The sequence below is a fragment of the Mastomys coucha genome, unplaced genomic scaffold, assembly GCF_008632895.1.
Source record: "Mastomys coucha isolate ucsf_1 unplaced genomic scaffold, UCSF_Mcou_1 pScaffold18, whole genome shotgun sequence".
NCBI classification, from domain to species: Eukaryota; Metazoa; Chordata; class Mammalia; order Rodentia; family Muridae; genus Mastomys; species Mastomys coucha.
Window position 1 is genome coordinate 107,720,728 of NW_022196900.1, and position 6,734 is coordinate 107,727,461.

The window sequence follows — 6,734 nt, forward strand, 5'->3', positions numbered from 1 at the left end:
GCGGGCTGGGCGCGTAAAGGCTGGCGGGATCCCTGCGGACCCTGGGTTCTTAGTCTAAAGGCTACTCTCTTAAATGTCTAATGCCTTTGCTAGCTAATTTCCAACGTGGAAACATTAACTTTGATCGACAGAATGGTCCCTGTTCTAAGTACTACTTTGTGTCAAGTACCATTTGGCACGCTCTGGCTCCAGGGGGGAAAAAAAACAGAATTTTGTGAATGGCTGGCAAGTGTTCTACCATTGACCTTGGGTTTAGCCACCACATACTGTTTGAGAGACAGGGATCTCGAAGTCACGGTGTAACCCAGGCTGTCCTGTAACTCATCACGGCCCCCATCTTCAGGCTCCCTAGTGTTGATGTTGCCCTAGCAGTCTATGCGATAGATAGTCTTGATACTCTTTCAATAAGTGAAGAAACTGAGGCACGGAGTTAAATTACCTTGCATGAAGTCACCATGAGAAAGGGATCCCACTAGGGTCTGAATCCTACAGCAAAAAAAAAATACTTAGAAGTTTCAGTATTTCGGGTCCAGTCGATGAGTCCTAGTGTAACGTTTGTAAAGGCTGAAGGCTAGCTTTACCACCGAACCGCAACTGTAGACTCTCTACTCAAGATTGAAACCTCTTAGTGTATCAGACTCAAAGTTTAGCCGCAAAGGTTTTACACAGTTGCTTCATTTGCTGAAACTGGGTCTTGCTGTACGGAACAGGCTGGCCTTGAGCTTGCATTGATCCTCTTGCCTCTACCTCCTTTCCGGGGTGGGGTGGGAATTACAGATCACCATCATGCCAAGCTGAATCTTCCCACTTTAAATGTATAAATGAACTCATTTCCTCTCACAACCTTGTAAGAAGGTGGCATTCGAAGAACAGAGATTAATGTCTAGTTCTGAACTTCCATTATAGCCCAGGCTGGCCAGGAACTCCTGGCCAGTCCTGCTGGGATTATAGGCATGAGTTCTTCTACCCAGTTTGTTTGGTTTTTTTATTTATTTATTTTTCTTTTTGGTTTTTCGAGACAGGGTTTCTCTCTGTGTAGCCAGGCTGGCCTCAAACTCAGAAATCCGCCTGTCTCTGCCTCCCAAGTGCTGGGAGTAAAGGCATGCACCTCTACCGCCGGGCTTTTTTTTTTTGGTTTTTTCAAGACAGGGTTTCTCTGTATAGCCATGGCTGTCCTGGAACTCACTCTGTAGACCAGGCTGGCTTCGTACTCAGAAATCCACCTGCCTCTGCCTCCAAGTGCTGGGATTAAAAGCATGCACCACCACCACCCGGCCAAAATGTTTTTTTGTTTGTTTGTTTGTTTGTTTGTTTGTCTTCTAAGACAGGGTTTTATGCATCAGAGTCTGGGACTGACCTCCTATCTGTCCAGTTCCACCTCCAGGTAGTGGGATTACAGGCCTGTGCTACCATGCCTGGTAAATTCAAGGATTTCAACAATAGTTTAAAACAATGATTACATTTTTTATTTATTTTGTGTTCATGCTCTGTGTGAGCCATCTAGCCGGCGGCACCAACTATCATTTTTTTAGACAGGGTCTCACTGCATATTCCAGATTGGCTTTCAAATCACAGCCTTTCCTTCAGGCTGGTCTCCCGAGTGCCTGGACTATAGATACCCATCATCACACCTCCCGTTGAACTCAGAGCTCTGCCTGCCTCTGCTCCCCCATTACTGGGATGAAAGGTGTATATATGCCTCTACATCTGGCTAGACTTTTTTTTATTTAATTTTTTTTTTTCTGGGACAGAGTCTCATGTGGCTCCATCTGGCCTCTAACTTACTGGATAGCCCATGCTGGTCTTTGTTGTTGTTTCTATCCTAGTGTACTGGTATTAGAAGTGTGAAACACCACACCTGTGAGGGATTATTATAAGTTTTAAGGGTTTTTTTCCTTATCATATGTGGGTGTTTTGCCTGCATGTATGTCTGTGCATTGTGGGCATGCCTAGTGCTAACACACCCCAGGAGAGGGTGTTGGATACTCTGGAGTTATACATGCTCCTGAACTGCCATGTGGATGCTGGGAATCAAACCCACATCCTGTGAAAGGGCAGCCAGTGCTCTTAGCTCTTAACCACTGAACCATCTCTGTCTGTCTGCCTCTCTCTCTCTCTCTCTCTCTCTCTCTCTCTCTCTCTCTCTCGACAGGGTTTCTCTATGTAGCCCTGGCTGTCCTGGAACTCACTCTGTAGACCAGGCTGGCCTTGAACTCAGAAATCCGCCTGCTTCTGCCTCCCAAATGCTGGGATTAAAGGCATGCGCCACCACCGCCCGGCTTTTACTTGCTTTTTAAAAAGGGTCTTCACTTAAAAAGTTAAGCTACGATCAGACAGGACTACATCAAAGCTCTTTGAAAAGCACATGTAACACTTTCCGCAAAATTTATAAACTGAGAGAAACAAGCTCTCAGGTCTAGGGGAAGGGTCTGATGTGGTCTCACAGGTAGTGCGAAGGTTACCAGGCTAGAAAGCTATCCACTCCCAGCCTTCTGGGCAGGTAACAGGTTCCGCATTCTTTCCTTGGGAGCTTAAGATTCCAGACTCCCTGAGTGCTTAGCTGTGAGCACAAACACCTCTATGCCCCAAGCTCCACGTTTCATATGAGCGGCCACTATGCTGGTACCCACTGGATTACTACTTCAGCTCTTCTTTTTGTCTGAATTTGTTTCGTTTAAGGGTTATTTTTTGTTATGTATGTGTTTGAGTGTGGGCTTGTGTACATAAGTGCAGATATCCAGGAGTCAGAAAAGGGTTTCAAATCTCCTGGAGCTGGGAGAAGCCAGATGTGGGACTCAGGAACTGAACCCAGGGTCCACTGCAAGAGCAGTAGACAATTAATTCTCTCTCTCTTTATAGATTTATTTATTTTATGTACATGAGTACACCATTGCTCTCTTCAGACACACCAGAAGAGGGCATCAGATCCCATTACAGGTGGCTGTGAGCCACCATGTGGCTGGGAGTTGATCTCAAGAACTCTAGAAGAGCAGTCAGTTCTCTTAATATCTGAGCCATCTCTCCGGCCCCACCATTTTTAGTATATTTGAAACATGGTCTCACTGTATAGCCTTGGCTGGCCTAGAACTAGCTATGTAGAGCGGGCTGGCTTCGAGATCTGGGACTAAAGGTGTGCATCACCAAGCCAGGCTTTGAAGTTTCCAAAGAGTTATAATCTCCTGTACTCTAAAAGTTCTACTACATTCCGGTCTCCCTGGCACCTGACTATACATGTCATACAAAGAGACACATACACATAAAGTAAAAACAAAAAGCTTTTTTTGTTGTTTTTTTGTTTTGTTTTGTTTTGTTTTTTTCAAGACAGGACTTCTCCGGGTACTCCTGGGTGTCCTGGAACTCACTCTGTAGACCAGGCTGGCCTTGAAGTCAGAAATCCGCCTGCCTCTGCCTCCCAAGTGCTGGGATTAAAGGCATGCGCCACCACTGGGCTTGGAGGTGTTTGTGCTCACAGCTAAGCACTCAGGGAGTCTGGAATCTTAAGCTCCCAAGGAAAGAAAGCGGAACCTGTTACCTGCCCAGAAGGCTGGGAGTGGATAGCTTTCTAGCCTGGTAACCTTCGCACTACCTGTGAGACCACATCAGACCCTTCCCCTAGACCCGAGAGCTTGTTTCTCTCAGTTTATAAATTTTGAAAGTGTTACATGTGCTTTTCAAAGAGCTTTGATGTAGTCCTGCCTGATCTTAGTTTAACTTTGTTCCTCAAAGAGATTTATGTACACTTTGTTGGGTACTTGAGACTGAGTTCATTGTTGTTAGCATTCTGCCTAAACTCCGCCCCGCAGTTACCAGGCAACAGTCAGGTAGGCCTGGCCCACAATAGAAGGGGCTGCTTGCCCCCTCCTCCCTCTCTTGCTCTCTTGCTCCCTCCCTCCCCATCTCCTTTTCCACTCTCTCTCCACGTGCTCATGGCCAGCCTCTATTCTCCTCTCTCTCTCTCTCTCTCTCTCTCTCTCTCTCTCTCTCTCTCTCTCTCTCTCTCTCTCTCTCTTTCTCTCTCTCTCTCTCTGCCTTCCTCTGCCTCTACTACCCTCTTAATGCCCTGGAATAAACTCTATTCCACACTATACCGTTGTGTAGCTGGTCTCTCAGGGGGAAGGAATTCCTCAGCATGGGCCAGCTGAGACAATCCCTTCCCCCATACCTCACCCCCATAGAACACAGTCTATCTTTTTATCTTCTTATATTTGTTTACTTATTTGTTTATTTATTTATTTTTGGTTTTTTCGAGACAGGGTGTCTCTGTATAGCCCTGGCTGTACTGGAACTCACTCTGTAGACCAGGCTGGCCTTGAACTCAGAAATCCTCCTGCCTCTGCCTCCCAAGTGCTGGAATTGAAGGTGTACATCACCACCGCCAGTAACTGTCTACTGAGCCGGGTTGAACCAAACTGCCTTATCTCCTTCTGATCATCTCTGTTGGCTGTGGAAACTGCAGAGAACCCTGTAGTAACTGCCTAATATTTTGTAATATCTGCTTAGGAATGTGTATAGCCAGCTTGTGTTCACCCCAACCCAGGTCATCTGAAAGTAAGCTGCTGACACGCCTTTAATCCCAGCATTTGGGAGGCAGAGGCAGAGGCAGGTGGAGTTCGAGGCCAGCCTGGTCTACAGAGTGAGTTCCAGGTCAGCCAGGGCTATACAGAGACACCCTGTCTGGAAAAACAAACAAACAAACAAAAAAAGAAAGTAAGCTGTCCATATTGCAACATTCAGCCTGCTTGTCCCAAGCAAGGACATGGACATCGTCCTGCAAGGCTTCAGTAGCTGGATGCAGGAGATGGACCTAGTGGTACAGGATGTCATTACAGGTACTTGGGAGGCTGAGGCAGTGAAGTAGAAAAGGTAGGAAAGATAAATTATTAGTTACCATTTTACTGATTTAGTGATTCAAGTAAAACACCTGGAACAGAATGACCTGGAGAAATAGCTGAAACAATACATCGTTGCCCTTAGCAACCTGACCACAAATTGTCAATTTACAATCTGTCAAGTGTAGCATCAAGCCTTTGAAAACCAAAAGACCCTAAGCTAACTGCCAAGTATGTTTCTGTTTTGCCAGCTTACTCACCCCACCTTGTGGTTTTAGAATATAAAATGAAGCCTTTGGGGAGTTATCCAGCCACAGTACACTGGGGACACTTCAGCTTTTGCTTTTCTTCTCCTCCTCGGTTTTTTTTTTACATGTCTGTTTGAGATATATATATATATATAATATATATATATATATATATATTATATATATATACACACACACACATATATATATATACACACATGCATATATATACATACACACATATATATCTATACACACACACATATATATATTATATATATATATATATATATATATATATTTTTTTTTTTTTTTTTTTTTTTGGTTTTTCGAGACAGGGTTTCTCTGTATAGCCCTAGCCCTGGTTGTCCTGGAACTCACTCTGTAGACCAGGCTGGCCTCAAACTCAGAAATCCACCTGCCTCTGCCTCCCAAGTGCTGGGATTAAAGATGTGCACCACCACTGCCCGGCTTGTTTGTTATATTTTTAAATTGATTCTCTCACTTCTTATGTCCCGACCCCCTTCTCCTTCCGCCAACTCCCTACTGTTGTTTTGATTTTCGAGACAGGGTTTTGGTACATAGCCTTGTAGATTTCTAAAGTCATTTTTGTAGGGGCTGGGGAGCTAGCTTAGTAGAAAAGCACCTGCTGCTCTTCCAGGAAACAGAAGTTTAGTTCCCAGCACCCACATAAGGATGGTGCCTCACAAGAGCCACCTGGAACTCCAGCTCCAGGGGAATCTGACCTTACACATATATGAAGATAAAATGAATCTAAAAAAAAATCTGAGCCAGGCAGTGGTGATGGTGCACGCCTTTAATCCCAGCACTTGGGAGGCAGAGGCAGGCAGATTTCTGAGTTCAAGGCCAGCCTGGTCTACAGAGTGAGTTCCAGGACAGCCAGGGCTATAGAGAAACCCTGTCTCGAAAAACCAAAAACAATAAAAAAAAATAAAAATAAAAAATAAATAATTCATATATGTAAAACATAAATATATAATTATAATATATTTATTATATATAATTTTTGCAAGAAAAACAATCCATGCAAACACCAATAACAAAAATTCTTAATCAAACTAGGCTGGCCTCAATTTGCTGTGATCCCCCTGCCTCAGCCTCCCATATGTACCATGCCCCTCTTCAAAATTCCTTTTGTAAAATGATACTGTATTTACATATAACCTATGCAAATGCCCTCATATACTTTAAATGGTCTCTGCATTCCTTACAATACCTAATAAAATGTAAATGCTATGTAAATAGTTGTTGTATTGAGTTATTTAGGGGATGATGACAAGGAAAATTTATGTACATATTTAATGCATGATTTTTTTCCCTACTTTTAAAAAACAGATTTATTTACTTCCTTTGTGTGTGCATGTCTAAGTGTGAGTATGTGTGCATGGGGGGGGCATACATGAGCACAGAAAGCCAGAAGACTACATCACACACCCTTCTCTATCACTCTACCTACCTGATCTCACCCAGAATCTGGGACTTTTTTTTCTAGGCTAGCAGCCAGAAAGCTGTAGCCATCAGCATCTGTACCTCCCAGAGCTGGGGTTACAGGCACAGGCTGTAAGGCCCCTCCCTCTGTGGTGTGGCCCCTCCCTCTGTGGTGTGGCTCCTCCCTCTGTGGTGTGGCCCCTCCCTC